Source organism: Mytilus galloprovincialis, chromosome 11 (assembly GCF_965363235.1).
Source record: "Mytilus galloprovincialis chromosome 11, xbMytGall1.hap1.1, whole genome shotgun sequence".
Taxonomy (NCBI): Eukaryota; Metazoa; Mollusca; class Bivalvia; order Mytilida; family Mytilidae; genus Mytilus; species Mytilus galloprovincialis.
This window is the reverse complement of record NC_134848.1, coordinates 37,624,402-37,639,295: the sequence shown is the minus strand read 5'-3', so window position 1 is coordinate 37,639,295 and position 14,894 is coordinate 37,624,402. Positions and strand designations below refer to the sequence as shown.

The 14,894-nt window shown below is 40.5% G+C and overlaps 1 long non-coding RNA gene across 1 annotated transcript; it reads left to right on the top strand.

Annotated features, from left to right (window-relative positions):
• The first annotated feature begins 9,640 nt into the window (after positions 1–9,640).
• LOC143052115 (uncharacterized) lies at positions 9,641–14,262 on the top strand. Its single transcript, XR_012970991.1, has 2 exons — positions 9,641–10,317; positions 13,442–14,262. It is a non-coding gene; the product is annotated as an uncharacterized LOC143052115 (long non-coding RNA).
• The last annotated feature ends 632 nt before the right edge of the window (positions 14,263–14,894 follow it).

Here is a 14,894-nt window from a genome sequence, read left to right as displayed (position 1 = left end):
ATATTAACAACTTTAGGTATGACCTTTAACAATGAGCAAAAAAAAATACCAAAAAGGTCAGCTATTAAATGCCCCGAAATGACAAATGTGAAACAATAATTAGTTAATATATAATATTTTTTAGGTGTAGTTACTGGTATCGCACACTTCGGTATAGCGTTTGTGCTTTTGGATTGATCAACTGTTTCGCCCTGCTATTGGATAGATGCCATAAAAAGGTTCGATAACGAACAAGTATCAATTACTTTTTTGTGTTTCATTTTTAAAATATGTGGTAAATTGTTTGCATGAATATATTTATTCTCGTTTTGAACAGAAGGTATACTTACACGTAATACTGATTTCGGTGCGAACTTACTGTTTGTTTATAGTTTTAGATTTATTTCTTTAATGTTATGAACCCACTTAATTTCGTCGCTTCAAAATGATAAAAAACACTCATTTATATATATTTTGTTGATATAGTTTTTGTTGGAAATACCAATATTTTTTTATAAAAAAAATGAATGTAATCTATTTTTGTTTACCTTATTCTTACTAATCCATAAAAAAGACCGAAGTTCATTCTTAAATCTTAATATCATAAATTTTTAACACGGTATAGGTGTCACATTTGGAACAGTATCTGCTTATACTGCCGACGTAACGCGGACACTCTCAGCGTTGTAATAGTTATTTGGTATTTTGTTTTCTGTGTTGCGTTTCGTGAATTGCAGATTTTTTTTATTTTGTAATGGCCTCGTTCGTTAATATTTGAATTATGAGTTCAATGTTACGTTGGTTTCTCTCGCCTCTCTTTTATGATAAGCATGGATACTTTTATCTTGCTATTTTTTCCTTCTTTTCGTATTGATGTTAGGTTGGTAACTCCTTCTAATGAAGTGCATATTTCACAGATTTTCCTCTATGCCACGCGTTTTGACGAAAATGTGTCGAAATAAAAGAAAGTAATATTTTCTTTACTAAAAAAACTTTTACAACAGTGAAACATGTATCACAAATTGAAAAAAAACGTTGATATGATACGATTGTTGATATTACTCACGTCTAATTTTAATCATATAAATGTTTGTGGATTACTTTTGATCGCACCATTTATTCAAATAGAAACGTAAGACGTCATCCCGAGTATAAAAATATGTACAAATCCCAAATATCAAACTTCAATTGCAATTTACACAACTTTTCTAATGATCAAAGGTATATTGTGCTGAATACCTACACGACAGTGTCATGTGTTGAATACCCACACGACAGTGCCATGTGCTGAACATTCACACGACAGTGTTATGTGCGAAATACCCACACGGAAGTGCATGTGCTGAATACCTACACGACAGTGCCATGTGCTGTATACCCACACAACAGTGCCATGTGCTGAATACCGACACGACAGTGCCATGTGCTGAATACCCACACGACAGTGCCATGTGCTGAATACCCTCACGACAGTGTCATGTGCTTAATACCCACTCGACAGTGTCATGTGCTTAATACCCACACGACAGTGCCATATGCTGAACCCACACGACAGTGTCATGTGCTGAATACCCACACGACAGTACCATATGCTCAATGCCCACACGAGAGTGCATGTGCTGAATACACACACGACAGTGCCATGTGCTTAATACCAACACGACAGTGCCTTGTGCTGAATACCTACACGATAGTGCCATGTGTTGAATATCCACACGACAGTGCATGTGCTGAATACCTACACGACAGTGCCGTGTGCTGAATACCCGCTTGACAGTGTCATGTGCTAAATACCCGCACGACAGTGCCATGTGCTAAATATCCACACGACAGTGCATGTGCTGAATACCTACACGACAGTGCCGTGTGCTGAATACCTACATGACAGTGCCATGTGCTGAATACCCACACGACAGTGCCATGTGCTGAATACCCTAACGACAGTGTCATGTGCTAAATACCCACTCGACAGTGCCATGTTCTGAATGCCCACACGACAGTGTCCTGTGCTGAATATCACAGGACAGTGCCATGTGCTGAATACTTACACGACAGTGTCATATGCTGAATACCCACACGACAGTGCCATGTCCTGAATACACACACGACAGTGCCATGTGCTGAATACCCACACGACAGTACATGTGCTGAATACCCACACGACAGTGCCATGTGCTGAATACCCACACGACAGTGGCATGTCCTGAATACCCATACGACAGTTCCATGTGCTGAATACCTACACGATAGTGCCATGTGCCGAATACCCATACGGCAGTGCATGTGCTGAATACCCACACGACAGTGCCATGTGCTGAACCGACACGACAGTGTCATGTGCTGAATACCCACACGACAGTGCCATATGTTCAATACCCACACGAGAGTGCATGTGCTGAATACCCACACGACAGTGCCATGTGCTGAATACCCACACGACAGTGCCTTGTGCTGAATACCTACACGATAGTGCCATATGCTGAATACCCACACAACAGTGCATGTGCTGAATACCTACACGACAGTGCCGTGTGCTGAATACCCAAGCGATAGTGCCATGTGCTGAATACCCGCACGACAGTGCCATGTGCTAAATACCCACACGACAGTGCATGTGCTGAATACCTACACGACAGTGCCGTGTGCTGAATACCTACACGACAGTGCCATGTGCTGAATACCAACACGACAGTGCCATATGCTGAATACCCACACGACAGTGCCATGTGCTGAATACCCACACGACAGTGTCATATGCTCAATGCCCACAAGAGAGTGCATGTGCTGAATACCCACACGATAGTTCAATGTGCTGAATAACCACACGACAGTGTCATGTGCCAAATACCCACTCGACAGTGCCATGTTCTGAATGCCAACAAGACAGTGCCATGTGCTGAATATCACACGACAGTGCCATGTGCTGAATACTTACACGACAGTGTCATATGCTGAACACCCGTACGACAGTTCCATGTACTGAATACATACACGACAGTGCCATGTGCTGAATACCCACACGACAGTGCATGTGCTGAATACCCACACGACAGTGGCATGTCCTGAATACCCATGCGACAGCGCCTTGTGCTGAATACCTACACGAGAGTGCCATGTGCCAAATACCCACACGCAGTGCCATGTGCTGAATACCCACACAACAGTGCCATGTGCTGAATACCCACACGACAGTGCCATGTGCTGAATACCCACACGACAGTGCCATGTGCTGAATACCCTCACGACAGTGTCATGTGCTTAATACTCACTCGACAGTGTCCTATGCTTAATACCCACACGACAGTGTCATATGCTGAATACCCACACGATAGTGTCATGTGCTGAATACCCACACGACAGTGTCATATGCTCAATGCCCACTAGAGAGTGCATGTGCTGAATACCCACACGACATTGCCTTGTGCTGAATACCTACACGATAGTGCCATGAGCTGAATACCCACACGACAGTGCATGTGCTGAATACCTACACGACAGTGCCGTGTGCTGAATATCCATACGAGAGTGCCATGTGCTGAATACCCACACGACAGTGTCATGTGCTAAATACCCACTCGCTCTATAGTGCCATGTTCTGAATGCCAACACGACAGTGCCATGTGCTGAATATCACACGACAGTGCCATGTGCTGAATACTTACACGACAGTGTCATATGCTGAATACCCACACGACAGTGCATGCGCTGAATACCCACACGACAGTGCCATGTGTTGAATACCTACACGACAGTGGCATGTCCTGAATACCCATACGACAGTGCCTTGTGCTGAATACCTACACGATAGTGCCATGTGCCGAATACCCACACTGCAGTGCATGTGCTGAATACCCACACAACAGTGCATGTGCTGAATACCCACACAACAGTGCCATGTGCTGAATACCCACACGACAGTGCCATGTGCTGACTACCCACACGACAGTGCCATGTGCTTAATAGCCTCACGACAGTGTCATGTGCTTAATACCCACTCGACAGTGTCATGTGCTTAATACCAACACGACAGTGCCATGTTCTGAATACCCACACGATAGTGTCATGTGCTGAATACCCACACGACAGTGTCATATGCTCAATGCCCACACGAGAGTGAATGTGCTGAATACCCACACGACAGTGCCTTGTGCTGAATACCTACACGATAGTGCCATGAGCTGAATACCCACAAGACAGTGCATGTGCTGAATACCTACACGACAGTGCCATGTGCTGAATATCACACGACAGTGCCATGTGCTGAATACTTACACGACAGTGTCATACGCTGAATACCCACACGACAGTGCCATGTCCTGAATACATACACGACAGTGCCATGTGCTGAATATCCACACGACAGTGCATGTGCTGAATACTTACACGAAAGTGGCATGTCCTGAATACCCATACGACAGTGCCTTGTGCTGAATACCTACACGATAGTGCCATGTGCCGAATACCCACACTGCAGTGCATGTGCTGAATACCCACATAACAGTGCATGTGCTGAATACCCACACAACAGTGCCATGTGCTGAATACCCACACGACAGTGCCATGTGCTGAATACCCTCACGACAGTGTCATGTGCTTAATACCCACTCGACAGTGTCATGTGCTTAATACCCACACGACAGTGCCATATGCTGAACCCACACGACAGTGTCATGTGCTGAATACCCACACGACAGTACCATATGCTCAATGCCCACACGAGAGTGCATGTGCTGAATACACACACGACAGTGCCATGTGCTTAATACCAACACGACAGTGCCTTGTGCTGAATACCTACACGATAGTGCCATGTGTTGAATATCCACACGACAGTGCATGTGCTGAATACCTACACGACAGTGCCGTGTGCTGAATACCCGCTTGACAGTGTCATGTGCTAAATACCCGCACGACAGTGCCATGTGCTAAATATCCACACGACAGTGCATGTGCTGAATACCTACACGACAGTGCCGTGTGCTGAATACCTACATGACAGTGCCATGTGCTGAATACCCACACGACAGTGCCATGTGCTGAATACCCTAACGACAGTGTCATGTGCTAAATACCCACTCGACAGTGCCATGTTCTGAATGCCCACACGACAGTGTCCTGTGCTGAATATCACAGGACAGTGCCATGTGCTGAATACTTACACGACAGTGTCATATGCTGAATACCCACACGACAGTGCCATGTCCTGAATACACACACGACAGTGCCATGTGCTGAATACCCACACGACAGTACATGTGCTGAATACCCACACGACAGTGCCATGTGCTGAATACCCACACGACAGTGGCATGTCCTGAATACCCATACGACAGTTCCATGTGCTGAATACCTACACGATAGTGCCATGTGCCGAATACCCATACGGCAGTGCATGTGCTGAATACCCACACGACAGTGCCATGTGCTGAACCGACACGACAGTGTCATGTGCTGAATACCCACACGACAGTGCCATATGTTCAATACCCACACGAGAGTGCATGTGCTGAATACCCACACGACAGTGCCATGTGCTGAATACCCACACGACAGTGCCTTGTGCTGAATACCTACACGATAGTGCCATATGCTGAATACCCACACAACAGTGCATGTGCTGAATACCTACACGACAGTGCCGTGTGCTGAATACCCAAGCGATAGTGCCATGTGCTGAATACCCGCACGACAGTGCCATGTGCTAAATACCCACACGACAGTGCATGTGCTGAATACCTACACGACAGTGCCGTGTGCTGAATACCTACACGACAGTGCCATGTGCTGAATACCAACACGACAGTGCCATATGCTGAATACCCACACGACAGTGCCATGTGCTGAATACCCACACGACAGTGTCATATGCTCAATGCCCACAAGAGAGTGCATGTGCTGAATACCCACACGATAGTTCAATGTGCTGAATAACCACACGACAGTGTCATGTGCCAAATACCCACTCGACAGTGCCATGTTCTGAATGCCAACAAGACAGTGCCATGTGCTGAATATCACACGACAGTGCCATGTGCTGAATACTTACACGACAGTGTCATATGCTGAACACCCGTACGACAGTTCCATGTACTGAATACATACACGACAGTGCCATGTGCTGAATACCCACACGACAGTGCATGTGCTGAATACCCACACGACAGTGGCATGTCCTGAATACCCATGCGACAGCGCCTTGTGCTGAATACCTACACGAGAGTGCCATGTGCCAAATACCCACACGCAGTGCCATGTGCTGAATACCCACACAACAGTGCCATGTGCTGAATACCCACACGACAGTGCCATGTGCTGAATACCCACACGACAGTGCCATGTGCTGAATACCCTCACGACAGTGTCATGTGCTTAATACTCACTCGACAGTGTCCTATGCTTAATACCCACACGACAGTGTCATATGCTGAATACCCACACGATAGTGTCATGTGCTGAATACCCACACGACAGTGTCATATGCTCAATGCCCACTAGAGAGTGCATGTGCTGAATACCCACACGACATTGCCTTGTGCTGAATACCTTCACGATAGTGCCATGAGCTGAATACCCACACGACAGTGCATGTGCTGAATACCTACACGACAGTGCCGTGTGCTGAATATCCATACGAGAGTGCCATGTGCTGAATACCCACACGACAGTGTCATGTGCTAAATACCCACTCGCTCTATAGTGCCATGTTCTGAATGCCAACACGACAGTGCCATGTGCTGAATATCACACGACAGTGCCATGTGCTGAATACTTACACGACAGTGTCATATGCTGAATACCCACACGACAGTGCATGCGCTGAATACCCACACGACAGTGCCATGTGTTGAATACCTACACGACAGTGGCATGTCCTGAATACCCATACGACAGTGCCTTGTGCTGAATACCTACACGATAGTGCCATGTGCCGAATACCCACACTGCAGTGCATGTGCTGAATACCCACACAACAGTGCATGTGCTGAATACCCACACAACAGTGCCATGTGCTGAATACCCACACGACAGTGCCATGTGCTGAATACCCACACGACAGTGCCATGTGCTTAATAGCCTCACGACAGTGTCATGTGCTTAATACCCACTCGACAGTGTCATGTGCTTAATACCAACACGACAGTGCCATGTTCTGAATACCCACACGATAGTGTCATGTGCTGAATACCCACACGACAGTGTCATATGCTCAATGCCCACACGAGAGTGAATGTGCTGAATACCCACACGACAGTGCCTTGTGCTGAATACCTACACGATAGTGCCATGAGCTGAATACCCACAAGACAGTGCATGTGCTGAATACCTACACGACAGTGCCATGTGCTGAATATCACACGACAGTGCCATGTGCTGAATACTTACACGACAGTGTCATACGCTGAATACCCACACGACAGTGCCATGTCCTGAATACATACACGACAGTGCCATGTGCTGAATATCCACACGACAGTGCATGTGCTGAATACTTACACGAAAGTGGCATGTCCTGAATACCCATACGACAGTGCCTTGTGCTGAATACCTACACGATAGTGCCATGTGCCGAATACCCACACTGCAGTGCATGTGCTGAATACCCACATAACAGTGCATGTGCTGAATACCCACACAACAGTGCCATGTGCTGAATACCCACACGACAGTGCCATGTGCTGAATACCCACACGACAGTGCCATGTGCTTAATACCCTCATGACAGTGTCATGTGCTTAATACCCACTCGACAGTGTCATGTGCTTAATACCCACACGACAGTGCCATGTTCTGAATACCCACACGATAGTGCCATGTGCTGAATACCCACACGACAGTTCAATGTGCTGAATAACCACACGACAGTGTCATTTGCTAAATACCCACTCGACAGTGCCATGTTCTGAATGCCAACAAGACAGTGCCATGTGCTGAATATCACACGACAGTGCCATGTGCTGAATACTTACACGACAGTGTCATATGCTGAACACCCATACGACAGTTCCATGTCCTGAATACATACACGACAGTGCCATGTGCTGAATACCCACACGACAGTGCATGTGCTGAATACCCACACGACAGTGCCATGTGCTGAATACCCACACGACAGTGGCATGTCCTGAATACCCATGCGACAGCGCCTTGTGCTGAATACCTACACGATAGTGCCATGTGCCAAATACCCACACGGCAGTGCAATGTGCTGAATACCCACACAACAGTGCCATGTGCTGAATACCCACACGACAGTAACATGTGCTGAATACCCACACGACAGTGCCATGTGCTGAATACCCTTACGACAGTGTCATGTGCTTAATACTCACTCGACAGTGTCCTGTGCTTAATACCCACACGACAGTGTCATATGCTGAATACCCACACGATAGTGTCATGTGCTGAATACCCATACGACAGTGTCATATGCTCAATGCCCACACGAGAGTGCATGTGCTGAATACCCACACGACAGTGCCTTGTGCTGAATACCTACACGATAGTGCCATGAGCTGAATACCTGCACGACAGTGCATGTGCTGAATACCTACACGAGAGTGCCGTGTGCTGAATACCCATACGAGAGTGCCATGTACTGAATACCCACACGACAGTGTCATGTGCTAAATACCCACTCTACAGTGCCATGTTCTGAATGCCAACACGACAGTGCCATGTGCTGAATATCACACGACAGTGCCATGTGCTGAATACTTACACGACAGTGTCATATGCTGAATACCCACACGGCAGTGCATGTCCTGAATACTCACACAACAGTGCCAGGTTCTGAATACCCACACGACAGTGCCGTGTCCTGAATACATACACGACAGTGCCATGTGCTGAATACCCACACGACAGAGCATGTGCTGAATAATCACACGACAGTTCCATGTGCTGAATACTTGCACGTCAGTGTCATATGCTCACACGGCAGTGCCATGTGTTGAATACCCACACAACAGTGCCATGTGCTGAATACCCACACAACAGTGCCATGTGCTGAATACCCACACGACAGTGCCATGTGCTGAATACCCACACGACAGTGCCATGTGCTGAATACCCTCACGATAGCACTACTGGACGAAAAAACAACTGTCCATACCAGTAACAGTCGTTGTACGACTGTCTTAGTCTGTAAAAGACAAGTAATGACTGTCAAATCTGACATATTTCGTTGCAACAGTTCATTTATGTCTGTCCCAACTTTTCTACGGGTTGTGAAAGTCAAAAAATGCTACCATCAGTCATTTCAGAACTGTTGCAGTGGTTTACGGTGTTGTCACAGTCAAAATCTATTTATTACAGTCTTTCTAATAGTTGTGGCAGTTGCATAATGTCCGTCACAACCTTTTAATAGTTGGGACAGTTAAAATTTGTTTGTGTCAACTTTTCAGACGTTGATGCAGTCAAAAAATGTTTGTCACAACGTTTTTAGAGTTGGGACAGTCGTTAAATGTTTGTTACAACTTTCTAAAGGTTGGCACAGTCATTAAATGTTTATTACAACTTATAAAAGGTTGACACAGTCGTTAAATGTTTAAAACAAACACTTCATAGGTTGATACAGTCGGTAAATGTTTTAATACAAATATTTTAGCGTAACGGTAGTCCATCAGTGTAAAAAAAAAATCACGTCTCACCCGCTCAAGATTTGATTTTGTTGTGAAATAGTCCATTACTTATACTATTATCGTCTATCGTGCGATTGTAAACTTGTTTTGCTGTTTATTCACTTATTTTGCGATCGTTGTTTGTCTTTTGTCGTTTTCCATTTATTGCCGTAGCATTGTCCGTTCATTTTTGACAGTCATGTGCGTTTGACTTTAAATAATCCTTTTGATATCCTTACTTTTTATTTTATAATATCTGTTTTATAACATTTTCGTTCATAACTGGTTTTAAAAACCAGAAGCTTTCGTTTAAAATAGAGTTTTAATATTATTGCAGAAGAATGAGAAGATGATAATGGATTCATTCAAATTCATATTTGATAAATTCTGCGCAATAGAAAAATGTACAAGGGTGTACCTGAAATAAATTTAAAGATTATGACTAAGTTACCAATATTGTACAGCATAATAAACCCGTTTTAATTCGAATTACACCAAGAGGGACATTTCCGATGATTAAAAAAATAATTAGTAAAATCTGTCAAGTTTCATTAAAAACGGAAAACAATTCTTCACCGTAAACGATTTATCCACTTTAATTTTTTGTCGGCAAAAAAACAAAAAAACCGGGACCTCAGGTCGGCAAACTATATTTTTACACAGGTAACTACAGATGTTAGACCACATGTTCAATAATCTGAGCTGGAAAATACAATCGGTGAGTAGAAATTATCAATATTTTAAAGCATGTCTATCGAATAATCATGGATTCATAATTTTGAAGGGAAAATGTGCACATTTGTCGGCTTACAGACCCTACAATGTGCTCTCATTGGCGGATCCAAAAAGGGGGGGGTTCCAAGGGTTCGAACCTCCTTTGTTTTGGCCGCTCAATGCATTTAAATGGGGACATATAGTTGGACCCCCCCCTCCCCCTGTTTCGTTCTGGGTTGCCCCCCCCCCTTTTTAGAATGGCTGGATCCGCCACTGATCCTACGGAATCTATATTGAGATACTCCGATAGGCTATATATAGCTTTGAATCGACGTTCTATATTACCACACTCGTGCATAGTTGCATGTTCCAGGGAAAATATAAGCTTTGAGCCACCTTTAAGCTTCAATGTTAAAGTTGTGCTTCATAATAAATCATTGAAAGTCATGAAGGACACCGTCCCCCCCCCCCCCCCCCATTATCATGTGTATGTCATTTATTCCCTTAATTATTTTGCATACATCACCCTGAGTGGAATACATAAAAGGTTACTCTATATCTTCCCCTTTTTTGTGGGAATAATTTGGTCGATTATATAGGGAATCACTCAAGCATGACTGGATCCGTGCCCCTAAGGGCAGTCAGGGGCCCTGTCCCTTATGAAAAGTTCTGGATCTGCCACTGACCATGCTGACCTATACATCATGTAGTGTACATATTGTATGTTAATGTATTGCTAACTCGGGTCATAAATTTGCATGAAATACTTGTCACTGGACATTTTATAACCAACAACCAACCGATCTTTACATGTACGTATCCATATAAATGTGTTTCTTATCATGCTTATGCTGGATTACTAGTATTTCCCTAGTTTTGCTTTATCAGCTGATAGTTTTTGTTCTATTTAGAATGCATTGTGACGTCACGATTTCGATAAAAAAAAACATGCATAGTACAAACACATATGATTTGATCATAAAATGTTAAGAAAATTATTAACTTTAAGATTAAATAGTGACTTATTTAGCAAGTGTCCATTTTCATTTAGATTTTAAATAATTCTCAAATCATGGACAACAAAACATTAATATATTTGATAATAGCATGCATATGCCAGGCATTGAAAGTGAATAAATATTTTAAAAATGGTTTAAAATAGCATTATTCATCAAAATAAAACAATATTATTAAATTAATGTTCCTGAAACAAGGCACAGAGTCATAAACAGTTGCCATTTAAACATAGTTGATTAAACAAATTGTGCTAATTCAATTAGTAATTGTTTTATCATGTACTACATTGTTTAAAAAACACATATTAAAAGAGCAAAGCTAGCATCATAATTTTATTCTTTTTAGATTTAACATAGAATTTATATTAAATCACTATAATTTGTTAATTCTTTGAACCCAAACTATATATTTTCATGTGAAATTTTTATATAAATTGTGCCCTGTTAGCATTGTTTTTCAAAATTCATTTGTGCCATACATGTTATCTAACTTACAAGAAGTAACATTCAATGGTCATTATATTTATTCCGCAATGATTAAGGACCTTCTAATCATAAGTCATATATATTTTTTTGACACGCATTAAATTGTGTTTTGGTTACTTTATTGTTGCCTATTAAACTGTTGGGTTGATGCATCATTGATATATCCCACATCTCCTTTGATCATGTGCATTCACATACGACTGCAGATTTTTTGCATTTTTTACATAATCATGATAATTATTTTATGTAAACATTCAATATGTCAGGAAAACATAACAAAAAAATCTATCTGTATGCATATTTTTTTATGTTAACATGGTATAAACTTTTTTAAAGTATTTTATGAAGCTCAAAATATTTTTTATAGATATAGTATTATCCAGTAAGTTCTCATAAAATTTACTGTGTTAACTGCATTGTATGTGTTGTATCTACTAATTTAGTCTAAAACAAAAAATTTTAATTCAAATTCAAAATTAACAATTAAAATATTTGTATTTACTGAATATGACCATGCAAATGTGACATTAAAATAGGTAATAATCAGGATGTTAACACTGGATATGCGATAGGTGATAATCAGAAATTCTTATATACATGATCTAGCTAATATACAAATTAAGACACAATAGTTTATTGCCCTGGGGGATGATATTTAATCTGTCATTGGTATAAAGATACAATTTTATAATAATGTTCACAAATTATCATGATTAAAATTGTCCTCTTCAAAATTTTGATAACTTTTTCAAAACAAATTATAATTTAAGAAAAATATGAAACAGCAGGATATATATTAGTTTGGATATTAAAATGCAAATTTTAAAAGTAATCTGAATATTGATTTATTAAAATAAAATTGGGTAAATAACTAAATTAAATAAAAAAAGTGAGCTGCAAAGCATTATTTAATGCAAGCTGTTATAACAAATGAATAAGTAAAAAGTATTCAGGGTAACACAAAAGATGTAAAAATTATTAAACTCAAGGATTTAAAACATTAACTGGGATGGTTAAGTCTTGGAACAATATTTTTACATCACAAAGGTTTATTCATTATATGCACTGGACAAAGGTAAAGTCAATATCATCTACATGTATATAGTAACAGGGCATTTATTTATTTTATTTTTTCGTTCCTTAAACTTTTCTTTGTCATGTTTGTAGTATCAATATATTTCATATTAAATCATAAACATAATTAAAATAAACAAAAGAAATAACCTGTTGTGTTTTAGAGAGGAATAACTATGTCCATGATGTCTGACTTTAAAGAATTGATGAAAAAAAGTATGGTGTGAGCCTCAATGAGACAGTAACCCTTCAATGAAAGTACACAATCACACTTAACAAATCATTAATGCAGGAAAAAAGACAACACTATATAGAATTTAGACCCCCTTAAAAGATTTATTTTTCTTGTTAATAGGGACTTGAAAATAGAATTGTATTAGTGCTAGAATTTTTTGGTCAATCAAATGAGAAGTGCTAGTTTTATCTAGGTAAATACAGTTATTGTAATTAACTTTCTTATTATTGCACAATGTATATACATGTAGTATTATATATTTATTATTAGTTAAACATTTACTGTACTTGAGTCTAAATGTATATTTTATTTTGTAGAATCATACTGAATATGTATTGGTTTGACCATGATTCCCACTTTAATAGAATACGACACCTGCTAGTACATGTGCACTTTGTTGCATAGAAAATATAGATGTCACTGAGTCGCTGTATAGCTGCAAATTGTGAAACAATGGATTAATTCATTATTTAATGCTAGTTATCTATTGTTTTTGGAAATTATGAATATGGCGTGCAGCATTATTTCATGATGATAATGTGATGTTCTGATTAAATTGGACAAAAAGAAAATTGTGCCTTGTACAAATAGGAAAATTACAAATTGTATTAAAGGAGGACCACATTACTGGAGGACTAATTACCTTGGATTATCATGATCAATTGTGAATTTGGAATAACAAAATTTCGTAGTTGCAGTGAATATTAATAGTGCAATCATACATGTACATTATTTCTGAATTCCATGAATACCCAGGATAACTATTCATTTGAAATAGCAATTTGGAATAATGGAAATGCATAGTTTCAGTGAATACTACTAATAATAGTGCATCATATCTGAATTCATGAATACTTTTAATTAGTGGATAATCAGTCATTTTAATATAATAACAATATGGATAATGTGAATTTCTAGTTTCAGTGAAATTAACAAAACAGTACATGTATATCACATCTGAAGTTTATGTTGGCATTGCAATTGTTAACTACCGCCAGCATGTCCAGGGTGTGTAAAAAGATCTTAACCAACTATGAGGGTCTCTTGCAGTCCGTGTCAATTGTTTAGAGTCAAATGACTGCTTGCTGTACTTAAATTATTAAAGTCTGAATTAGAATTAAATAAAAATCTTAATTAGCATGATTAGTCATGTTAGTGGCCAAGTGTTCATGGTTTTTGAAACAAATAAACCATGCACGTACATTAAAGTATAATTTTATTATCCCTCCTGCAACAAAAGTCGAAGTACATGCATGCAAGCCAAGAAATATGTATTACAATCTGGCAGTGGCTACAGCGTACCGTTTTGTATTTAAGCTTCACCAGATACATTTAAGAAGCTGAAATGCCTGGATACTTCCTTTAAAATGTTATGAAGTTTCTGTTATTGATTTGTTCATTGCACTTCACCTAGTTTTCATGGTACACTACATGTACATGTAACTGTTTACAAAAAATATTACTGTTTGAACAGTCACAGTGAAATACACTTGAAGTCTTAAATGTATAACATATGTATATTAATTGAGTTACTGGATTAATTGTTATGGTATCTTGAAAGGTGTACATGTCTCAGTGTCTGTCAGGCAGGTTTGGCCTGATCCTGACTTCATTTCATGGATCAGTGATTAAGGTTACTTCAGTTACATGTAATTTGTCAAGTTTGTTTCTCACACATGTTTAAAAATACTACAAGCAGTAGGAAAAGTAGGTCAACTATATTTGGTTTATGAAATGAGTGTAAGGTGAATATGTCTAATTGCAAGACTT